This window comes from Symphalangus syndactylus, chromosome 12 (genome assembly GCF_028878055.3).
Source record: "Symphalangus syndactylus isolate Jambi chromosome 12, NHGRI_mSymSyn1-v2.1_pri, whole genome shotgun sequence".
Taxonomy (NCBI): domain Eukaryota; kingdom Metazoa; phylum Chordata; class Mammalia; order Primates; family Hylobatidae; genus Symphalangus; species Symphalangus syndactylus.
Window position 1 is genome coordinate 44,297,501 of NC_072441.2, and position 12,114 is coordinate 44,309,614.

General features: G+C 37.0%; 1 long non-coding RNA gene across 4 annotated transcripts in view; it reads right to left on the reverse strand.

The window, feature by feature from the left end:
• The window catches only part of LOC134734106 (uncharacterized), a 314,108-nt gene that overhangs the window by 248,771 nt on the left and 53,223 nt on the right, over positions 1–12,114 (reverse strand). The gene's annotated exons all lie outside the window — the stretch shown is intronic.

Here is a 12,114-nt window from a genome sequence, read left to right on the forward strand (position 1 = left end):
GATATCATGGACATTATTTAGTAGCACGGACAAAGGTCCTTGATTTATTTCCATAGTCTGGCGAATAAGGAAATCTTGCTATATGATTTGGGTAGAAGCCGCAAAGTGAATTTTACAAGAGATTGCTTGCTTGGAAAAGAATACCACCACCCCCCGCTTTTTTTCTCCTTGGAAAAGAATAGCCCCATTTAAAGTGCATTTTTGTATTTTCATTTATTTTTATTCTTCTCAGAAAGTTTAATTCCTTTTTACAATTGTTTCTCTCAACATTTAAATTTAGATTTAACTAGAAAATGTGCAGAAATTCTTAATGTTGATCTTTACCATGAAATCTGGTTGTTTTTCAGCATCTAGTGATTAAAATTTCAATAGCCCGGTACAGAAAATCAATTATCACTACTACTTTTTGACATTTCTTGTAAGACAAATACATATACTTAAAATATATTTTTCAGCTTGTTAAATGATAATCAAATTTATTACTACTAAACTACTGTAATCAAAATGCTTAATAAACCATGCTAATGTGACCATAGGCAAAATAATAATCAACTATTTCTACACAAATTTACTCTAGTGTTTTATGCAACTAATTGCATCTATGTTTAAAAGCAATAACCAGTTTCTAGAATAATAACATGTCAATTTCTTAGCCATCAGGGACTGTGGCTGTAGGATCTGTTTCAGCAGTGCAATCCAGCAAATGTTAAGCAGGGAAATTGAGAGGGAGAAAAAACATATTTTTTCAATAACAGGTGAATGAATTTTTCTGTTGAGTTGGTTCATCAAGCCCCAAAACTGTAACGTATGATTTTCCAAGAATAAGAGGGGAGGGAGGATAAATTCTTATGTCTAAATTTAGATCCGAATTTGCAAGGAACACGTTTTAATTAAGCATGACATTTGACACAATCAGGTTTGAAGTTACCTGCCTGTGCACCTTCACACCTGTGAAAATTGTTGTAAGTTCTCAGTGCAACTTAACATACAGCATCTTACATGCACAGCAGTCTACCTGTGATAGACACATTCATGCGAGAATTTGTTCTTAAAGAATATGGATATGATTTATTTTCCTAATTGTCATTTTTTCACCTGTTCATAAAATGCTCTAAATTTTTCTTTGTTAGTATGTAGGTACATTTTAAATTTCCTGTATCCTTTTCACCAAGGTCTTTTACAGAGACCTTATCATCAAATGTTAGAATAAAATTTATTCACCTACTACTAAAAGTGACAAAATACATAAAAATAAAGGTGAAAAGACAAATTTATAGGAAATTTTAAGATCACCAAAATGTCATGCTCAATGTATAAATTTTTTTCAATATGTAATTTAACAATTAAGTTGTAAATTTAAAATAATTTAATATGAAATTTGTTTTTCTATTTGTTACCAGTATCTGGATAATATTACATGCACTTAAAATGAAGAAATATATTATGGAAACTCAGAATATAGCTTCCCTTTGCTAAGGAATGGTTCATAATTCAAGATTCCAAAGATAAAGTATATGGAAATAAGCCTATCAGAACCTTATATGACAAAATAGACTGAGCAAAGCAAATCTGACTTAAGAGTAGGAAATGAGTAAAGTTGCTCTTTAAGGAAACATATCTTCCCATTTAAAAAAACAACATAATACTTCCTCTCCATTTTTCTGTCTGTGTACGAAGTAGAAAAAATTTAATTAATGGTTTGTAATCCAAATGAGTGTCAATCTTTACGTACTTATCTTAAGAGGTCACTCTCATTCTAACAATGCTGTTATTGCTTCAGCTGTATTTTAGAAGTACTTTTTGAGAACTGCTTTAGAGTTGGTTTCCAAAACTTCCAACAAAATTAGGACTACTACTGCTTAATAGTCAAAAACCCAACTCTCTTTTATTTTAAAGAACTAAAATTACATTACCTATTTTGAATATCTTTCCAACTTATTCATTAAATTGGGCCCTGGATGACTTTGACTGTTTTCAAAATATGAAATCCTCTTGTGAAGAATGAAGGTGTATCATATTTTGGGACTTCACAGTTATGTTCCACGGTCTCCAACAGCAGCCCACAAATAAGAGTGATGACATTGTTTCAATTATGGTAGTCAACATCACTGTAATAAGTAGAGAACCACAAAGGTGGCAGCTTTGACCAGGGTCACATTTTCTTGTCATCACTCCTTCACATGCATACAAGGGTATATAAGGAGTTCATGTTTTATAAAGCACTTAGCACTACAAACATTCAATAAATGGTTGCTATTATCATTGTATTATTTAATGAGATAGTTTTAGCAGTGGCGACTATAATCTCTTTATTGAATCAAAAAGACCAGATAATAATGGATAGTCCTCAGCACACTATGCTTATAAGAATATGGTTTCTGGGTTGTTGGGGTTTTTTTTTATTATGGTTATTTAAATAAGGGAGCTAACTTTTCTCTTTGGCTAGAGGCATCCCCCTTACCTGTTCACTCATTACTCTGTTGATGGTCACTGCCCTTCCCCCAAATTCTGTCACATCATTTAAATCTTTCTCCTGTATATGTAATTTGTTTATCTTTGTATTCCTGGCTTGTAGTCTTCTAAATTCTGTTTATTATGTTGCTTGAGTTACTTATTTGGAGATCATGCCATCAGATAAGCTTGTATCACTTTTGACAAAAGCCACTGCAAAGCCACTACAGGAGATGATGGCAGGAATAGTGTGATCTGGAGTAAGGCAGTGAGTAGATACTGTTGTGTTCCATCCAAATCCCCTCTTTAGGGTTGATTTACTCATCCTTCAGCTACTGGGGGATTTAACACCAGCAAACAATGGTAACACACTGCTAGACTGTTCCCTAGAAGTTTGGAAAATCAATGGCTCACACTAAGTAGAAGTTACAGAATTGCTATATTATTGGGGGGGAAAAGAATTTAAAATATCAGAGTAGACCGGGCGCAGTGGCTCACGCCTGTAATCCCAGCATTTTGGGAGGCCAAGGCGGGTGGATCACGAGGTCAGGAGATCGAGACCATCCTGGCTAACACGGTGAAAACCCATCTCTACAAAAAATACAAAAAATTAGCCGGGTGAGGTGGCGGGCGCCTGTAGTCCCAGCTACTCGGGAGGCTGAGGCAGGAGAATGGCGTGAACCCAGGAGGCGGAGCTTGCAGTGAGCCGAGATCGCGCCACTGCACTCCAGCCTGGGCGACAGAGCCAGACTCAGTCTCAAATAAATAAATAAATAAAATAATAAATATCAGAGAAAGGGGTATGTTAGAGTGGATATGCTATGTGAAGCCAGAAAACCTCCCAGACAACTGTTTATGAAAAGGCCCAGAGTATACTCCATTTACCAAAGTTATTGATATGAAATGTAGTAGATAAAGAAACACCTGCATCATTGAGAAGCTCAGTGGTATACAGGCCAGGGCTGATAGCGAGAGGTATTGCTAGAGCAGGGATTATTCCAGAATCCTGATAAAACAGGCCAAGTAATGACACTTAACCATCAAAACCAAGGTGAGTACAATTATTGTGATGAACTGCAAGATTGGAATGGCAACTAGGGCTCCTCAACCCTCAGAGAGACATGGAGATGGCTCCTGGAACACAGTGTTCATAGAGGCAAAAGAAGTGGGCAGACAATAAGGATATTGCTTAATTTATGCATGTTTTTTTAAAAAATCAAGGATGAATGTTTAGATGATCAGAAAGCTAAAGGCAACCACTCTAGTAAAGTCACAATTTATTGTCCAGACGTGAGCCAGTTCTCAAATTCAGAACCTAATGACTAAAGGAAACACCAGGTCCCTATGAGGATGAATACTACAACATTGCATCAAATGTATTCAGTAGCAATTCTCCCAGTCCTTTCCTAAAGGAATTGATGGCCCATTTACTTGGGTAACCATGTTTTGGAGAAAGCGGACTACTCAGACCTTTCCAGGATTATTAATGCAGGGTGTGAAATGTCATTGATATCTGGGGAATCAAAGCACCATCATGACTTATTTTAGAGCGGAAACATAGGGGGCAAGGTAATAAATGAGGTTGTGGCATGTTTCTGGCTCAGGTTGGGCCCACTCAATCCACTGGGTACTTCAACTCACCTAGTGATCATTTCCTGGTCCTCAAATACCTAATTGGATGTGCTGAGGCCTCAGCTGCAACTGCTCTGTGGGGCAGTTTGTCCTGCCCAATCCTGCCCTCCTCACTTCCTTACAGGGTGACTACTCAGACCAAACCCCAAGAGAACTTCTTTATACAAGTCTCCAGTTCAGAATCAGTTTCAGGGAATCCAGTCTAATTCAGTAAGTTTAAATAAGTCTTTATAAATGAAAATATTGAATTTTTGTGGGATGAGCTGATTGTTTAAAAAATCAGACCAATGTGTCACCATGTTGACTTAAAAATGTTATCTATGAGTTTATGTCTAATTCCTGAAGAAGCCTGTTTTTAAAAACAGGAAAAAACATTTAATGTATATACATACCACATGACTGCATTTACACAACATTCTTGAAATTGCAGCTATGGGAATAGAGCACAGATTAGTGGTTACAGAGTTAAAAGAGTGTGGGGTTGGGAAGGAAGTTGAGGTGGCTATAAAATGGCAACATGAGGGAAACTTGTGTGATAGAAATGTGGGTATTGACTATCATTGTCAATGTTCTAGTTGTGACATTGTACTGTAGTTTCACAAGTGGTTACCATTAGGAGAAAGTAGGTAAAGAGTATATAGGATCTCCTTGTATTATTTCATTTTTTTTTTTTTTTGGAGGTAGAGTCTCCATCTGTTGCCCAGGCTAGAGTGCAGTGGTGTGATCTTGGCTCACTGCAGTCTCCAAACCTCCACCTCCCGGGTTCAAGCGATTCTTCTGCCTCAGCCTCCCAAGTAGCTGGGACTACAGATGTGTGCCACCACTCCCAGCTAATTTTTGTATTTTTAGTAGAGATGGGGTTTCACCATGTCAGCCAGGCTGATCTTGAACTCCTGACCTCAAATGATCCACCCGCCTCAGCCTCCCGAAGTGCTGAGATTACAGGTGTGAGCCACTGTGGCTGGCCTCTTTGTATTATTTCTTAAAACTGCATGTGAACCTACAATTATCTCAACATTAAAAGTTTAATTTAAAAATATAAATATATGTATGTGTCTATGGAAAACATTAATGAACAGCTTTTTATAAATTGAGCTTGAATGAATGAGGTTATTCTAGGTTATTGGTTAATAGGTCCAAAACACAGAATAAAGTAAAAAATAATATGAAAGATTAGACGTTTGCAAATGACAGTTTACTAGTTCCATTAGGAATCTTCCTTCAATCATAGAAGTAGGCATGCTCTAAAAAGTTTTAGAGGGGCTTTATGAATAGGAATAAACTTTTGGATTTATCTAATGTATACTTTTTGGATTTTCTTATACTATCTGAAAAGAATCTATAGCCAATACATTTGTCTTACACATCTTAATGAAGAAAAGAAGTTTCTGAAATTGATGCCTGCTTGTGAAAAACCCTCTAAGCCAATAGAAATTGAATTAAACTGACACTGACAACAACTTTTAAATTCAGTCGGTAGAATTTTGAGACTGAGCATGGCATAATTTTTAAAGATTGATATTAGAGGAAGGGGAGAGATGGATAGACAGAGATAGAGAGACAGAACAAAGAGACAGAGACAGACAGATATCTAATTGAAGAGAATCCTATTCTGCACAGTTCATGAAAACTTTTTCTCAAGATCCACAACAAGGCAAGGATGCCCAATCTCATCATTTCTATTCAACATAGTCCCAGAAGTCCTAGCCAGAGCCATTAGGCAAGAAAAAGAAATAAAAAGCATCCAAATCAGAGAAGAAAGAGTTAAATTATCTGTTTGTAGATGACATGATCTCATATGTATAAAACTCTAAAGGCTCCACAATAAAATCTGTTAGAACTAAGAAAGTAATTCAGTAAAGTTACAGGATACAAAAATCAACGTACGAAAATTAGTTGCATGTCTATACACTAACAAAAAACTATCCAAAAAAAAAAACATTTAGGAAACCAATCCCATTTACAATAGCATCAAAAAGAATAAACTATTTAGGAATAAGTTTAACCAAGTTGAAAGACTTGTACATCAGAATCTGTGAAACATTGATGAAGGAAATTGAAGAACTAAGAAATACATGGAATGAACTCCTGCATTCTAAAAGCAATCTAAAAGTCCATCAATGGATGAATGAATAAATAAATTGTGGTGTGTGTGTGTGTGTGTGTGTGTCTATAATCATTTTCAATATATATACTGAAATAATGAAATATTATTCAGCCTTAATATTTATTGGGTCAGAGGGATTAATATGGTTAATCCCTCTCCATACTATCCAAAGTAATCTACAGATCCAGTGCAAATCATATCAAAAAACCAATGGCATTTTTTACAGAAATTTTAAAAAGTACACAAAAGACTCTAAATAGCCAAAGCAATTTTCAGCAAGAAGAACCAAATTGGAGGTATATTTCCTGATTTCAAAACATATTAGAAATCTACAGTAATCAAAACAGTGTGGTACTGGCATAAAAATGACATATAGGTCAATGGAACAGAATAAAGAGCCCAGAAATATGCCTACACATATATGACCAAATGGTGTTTGACATGGGTGCCAAGAATATACAGGAAAAAATAGTCTCTTCAATAATGCTACTGGAAGAACTGGATATCCACATGCAAAAGAATAAAATTGGGCACTTAGCTTATACCATGCACAAAAATGGATTAAAGACAAATCTAAAATCTGAAATCATAAAACTCCTAGAAGAAAACATAGGGAACAAGCTTCTTGACAATGATCTGGGCAATGGCTTCTTGGATAATGACACCAAAAGCAATAATAAACAAGTGGTATTGCATCAAACTAAAAAGCTTCTGCACAGCAAAGGAAACAATCAATGAAATGAAAAGGTAACCTATAATATGGCAAAAAAAAGTTTGAAAACCATTTAAATGATAAATGACTAATATCTAGAATATATAAGGAACTTCTACAGCTCAATAGCAAAATAATAATAATAACCCAATTAAAAATGAATAAAGGACCTCAATAGATATTTCTCCAAAGAAGACATATAAATGGCCAATGGATATATAGAAAAATTTCAATATCACAAATCATCATGAAAATGCAAATCAAAGCCACAATGAGATATCACCTCACACTATTAGAATGGCTATGATCAAAAAGGCAAGAGATAACAAGAGTTGACGAACATGTAGAGAAAAGGGTACACTCTTGGTGGGAATGTAAATTAGTGCACCCACTATGGAAAACAGTATGGAGATTCCTCAAAAAATTAAAAATAGAACTACCCTATAGGATTCAGCAATCCCATTTGAGGATATATGTCCAAAGGAATTGAAAATCAGAATTTTGAAGAGATATCTGCACTCTCGTGTTCATTACAGCATTAGTCACAACAACAGTGAAGACATGGAAGCAATCTGAAAGTCCATCTACAAATGAATGGATAAAGATATTGTGGCGTATATACACACAAACACACACAAAATGGAAACATTAACAAGGAAAAAATCCTGCCATTTGCAACAATATGGACAAATCAGGAGGACACTATGCTAAGTGAAATAAGCTAGACACTGGCAAATGCTGCATGACTCCACCTACATGAGAAATCTAAAACAGTCAGACTCATAGGAGCAGAGCATAGGAGGGTGTATGTCAGGGGCTGGGGAAAAGGTGATATGGGGAGGTATTGGTCAAAGGGTACAAAATTTCAGGTATGCAAGATGAGTAAGTTCTAGAGTTACACTGTACGGCATAGTGCCTATAGTTAACAATACAAAATTGTATAGTTAAAAATTTGCTAAGAGGGTAATTATGCTAAGTGCTCCTATAACAAACATATGCGCACACACACACAAAGAAATGCATACCAAAAGCACATAGGAGTGAAAAAGACATTAAGTTTTTATTTAAAATGCACCAAAAGAAAATAAAACTTCTAAAAAGATATGTAAAGAGAAAATGACTAAATCTTCATATTTACTGAATGTACTTAATCTGTACATTGGATTTATTTTTCTAGTATCTCTATCCTAGTGTATAGTTGACAATGTTCAATGTTCATAATAAAAATTTTTAAGTGCAAAAAAAATTCTGTACAATTCAAAGCTTCCTATGCACAAAGAGATAGAATAACCGCTTATTATTGGTTTCTTAAAACATTTTCTTATTTTTTATAATTTATGCCACTAAGAATTTTTAAATAATTGGTTCAACCAGTATCAAAAGGTATTAAGAGGCCAGGCACAGTGGCTCATGCCTGTAATCTCAGCACTTTGGGAGACCAAGGCGGGCAGATCACCTGAGGTCAGGAGCTCCAGACCAGCCTGGCCAACATGGCGAAACCCCATCTCTAATAAAAATACAAAAATTAGCCAGGCATGGTGGTGCACACCTGTGGCCCAGTTACTCGGGAGGCTGAGGCAGAATTGCTTGAACCCAGAAGACAAAGACAGTGATGAGCCAAGATTGTGCCACTGCCCTCCAGCCTCCAGGAGAGCGAGATTCTGTCTCAAAAAAAAAAAAAAAAAAAAAAAAAAAAAGTGTTAAGGTTTTATAGGATAAAATTTAACAGATACTATAGATGATAGAGAATGCATACATACAATGGAATATTACACAATAGCTAAAAATAGTAAGTCAGTTCTCCATGAATTAATTGTAAAGGTCTCTAACATATTTTATGTGAAAATAGCAAAGCAAAGCAAAGAGCAATGTTCATGTTATATGTAAAAATAAAAATAAAATAACCAACCTGGCACAGTGACTCACGCCTGCAATCCCAGGCTTTGAGAGGCCGAGGAGGGCAGATCACCTGAGGTCAGAAGTTTGAGACCAGCCTGGCCAACATAGGAAAACCCTGTCCCTACTAAAAATACAAAAATTAGTGGTGCACAGTGGCACATGCCTATAGTCTCAGCTACTTGGGAGGCTGAGGAAGAAGAACTGTTCGAACCCGGGAGGCAGAGGTTGCAGTGAGCTGAGATCACACCACTGCACTCCAGCCTGGGCAACAGAGCAAGACTCTGTCTCAAAATAAAATAAAATAAAATAAAATAGCCCGTATACATACAGCATATCTCTGGAAGAACATGCAAGAAACTGACAAAAGTAGATATTTCCTTAAAAGGCCTAGAGCAAAGGCAGAAGAGAGAGATACGCTTTTCACAGCACACCTTCTTGCATCTTAGAATTTTGTACAATGTGTACATATTACCTTGAATAAAAATTTTTAAATAAAGTTTAAAAGAAAAGGGTAAACATGAAATAAATGGATTATATACATTATTCATTTAAAATTACTACCAGTGAATGGTAATGACCAGTAATTGGTATCAGCCATTAACTGGTTATTTCAGCCTTGGGCAAATTATATTATTGTTTTACCTCTTACTTGTATGAAATGGAGATTCTAATGTTCATCTTTAAGGGTTAGTCAGTGGGTTAAATGTAGCACATAAAGAAGCCCCTATAAAGGCATGCAATAATAAATAGCTATTTTCCTCATTCTTCCTCTCATCTATACTATTGCAGCCCCAGGATGCTGATGAACTAGAATTACTCAGCAGTTATGCTTTCATATGTGATTATGTTGCTGAAGGTCAATAAAACATTGAGATTCCCAATGATATTTCCCATTTTTTTCTACATCTCCCTAATAGCTAAGGCGAGCTGTAAAGCACTTCAATCTTATTTAAAGCTTCATAAAAATTCTTCAGTAGACATTTAATGACATTGTCTTAGTTTGCGTTTTGTCAAAAGCAAAGCCTGAGACAAAGTCTTGGGTATAGATGATCTGCTGGGGAGGTGGTTCCAGAAAGCAGGGGTGGGGGAGCCAGGAGAGTGAGAGAAGAGAGAAGGAAAAACAAAAATAAAGATGCATTATCAAGTTCACCACTATGAGCAAACAGGGATATGACTTGGCCTGGAGCTCTTGAAAAGCATGCATAATGCCCCCACAAAGAAGTGGCCACCCAAAGGACAGGGGGCTGGAGCATTTATCCACTGGGTTCTGTCCCACGTTGGTTGAGTGTTGACCTTGAAGGCATTAAGACTCTCACCCCATTGGGCTGCACTTGCATGGGGATTGTGCAGGCTTTTGTGGCATCAAAGAAAGCCCTGGGGAAGAAAGCAGGAAGACGCACAGCATACATGTGAAGTGTGGCATTGTCAGCACAAGGTGAGTGTGAACTTGTATGGAACTGTCCACTGCAGCTACAGCTAAAAACAGAGGTGGGCTGAGGAGATATGACATGGGTGCCAGAGGCATTTGCTACATACATCACTCAGGAAAATTTTGGTCAAGTTACTGTTGCTAAAAGAACAAACATGACACAATTGTCATAACTTTGTTTCCTATTTTCCTTCTCAAAGATGGCAGTAACAATTACATGTTTAAAGCTTATGGCATTTCTTCAATGATCCAAACGCTGCAACAGAACACGTGTGTATTTCTTTGACAAGCCCAGGGAGCTGAGCAGGCATGATATTGACTGCTGTATGTTTACGACTCTCAACAGCTCTTATACCTATGCTCACTTTTTTAATTTTTTAAAATTATACTTTAAGCTCTGGGATACATGTGCAGAATGTGCAGGTTTGTTATATAGTTATACGTGTGCCATGGTGGTTTGCTGCACCCATCAACCTGTCATCTACATTAGGTATTTCTCCTAATGCTATCCCTCCCCTAGACCCATCATCCCCGACAGGCCCCCGTGTGTGATGTTCCCCTCCCTGTGTCTATGTGTTCTCATTATTCAGCTCCCACGTATAAGTGAGAACATGCAGTGTTTGGTTTTCTATTCTTGTGTTAGTTTGCTGAGAATGATGGATTCCAGTTTCATCCATGTCCCTGCAAAGGACATGAACTCATCATTTTTTATGAATGCATAGTATTCCATGGTATATATGTGCCACATTTTCTTTATCCAGTCTATCATTGATGGGCATTTGTGTCGGTTCCAAGTCTTAGCTATCGTGAACATTGCTGCAATAAACATACGTGTGCATGTGTTTTTATAGTAGAATGATTTATAATCCTTTGGGTATATACCCAGTCATGGGATTGCTGGGTCAAAAGGTATTTCTGGTTCTAGATCCTTGAGGAATCGCCACACTGTCTTCCACAGTGGTTGAACTAATTTACACTCCTACACTCACACCAACAGTGTAAAAGCATTATTTCTCCACATCCTCTCCAGCATCTGTTGTTTCCTGACTTTTTAATGATCGCCATTCTAACTGGCATGAGATGGTATCTCATTGTGGTTTTGATTTGCATTTCTCTAAAGACCAGTGATGATGAGCTTTTTTTCACGTTCGTTAGCCACATAAATGTCTTCTTTTGAGAAGTGTCTCTTCATATCCTTTGCCAACTTTTTGATGTGGTTGTTTGTTTTTTTCTTGTAAATTTGTTTAAGTTCTTTGTAGATTCTAGATATTAGCCCATTGTCAGATGGGTAGATTGCAAAAATTTTCTCCCATTCTGTAGGTTGCCTGTTCACTCTGATAATAGTTTCTTTTGCTGTGCAGAAGCTCTTTAGTTTAATTAGATCCCATTTGTCAATTTTGGCTTTTGTTGCAGTTGCTTTTGGTGTTTTAGTCATAAAGTCTTTGCCCATGCCTATGTCCTGAATGGTATTGCCTAGGTTTTCTTCTAGAGTTTTTATGGTTTTAGGTCTTGTGTTTAAGTCTTTAATCCATCTTGAGTTAATTTTTGTATAAGGTGTAAGGAAAGGGACCAGATTCAGTTTTCTGCATAAGGCTAGCCAGCTTTCCCAACACCATTTATTAAATAGGGAATCCTGCCAGGAGCGGTGGCTCACGCCTGTAATCCCAACACTTTGGGAGGCTGAGGCGGATGGATCACGAGGTCAGGAGATTGAGACCATCCTGGCTAACATGGTGAAATCCCGTCTCTACTAAAAATACAAAAAATTAGCCGGGCGTGGTGGCTTGCGCCTGTAGTCCCAGCTACTCAGAAGGCTGAGGCAAGAGAATGCTGTGAACCCAGGAAGCAGAGCTTGCAGTGAGCCGAGTTCACGCCACTGCACTC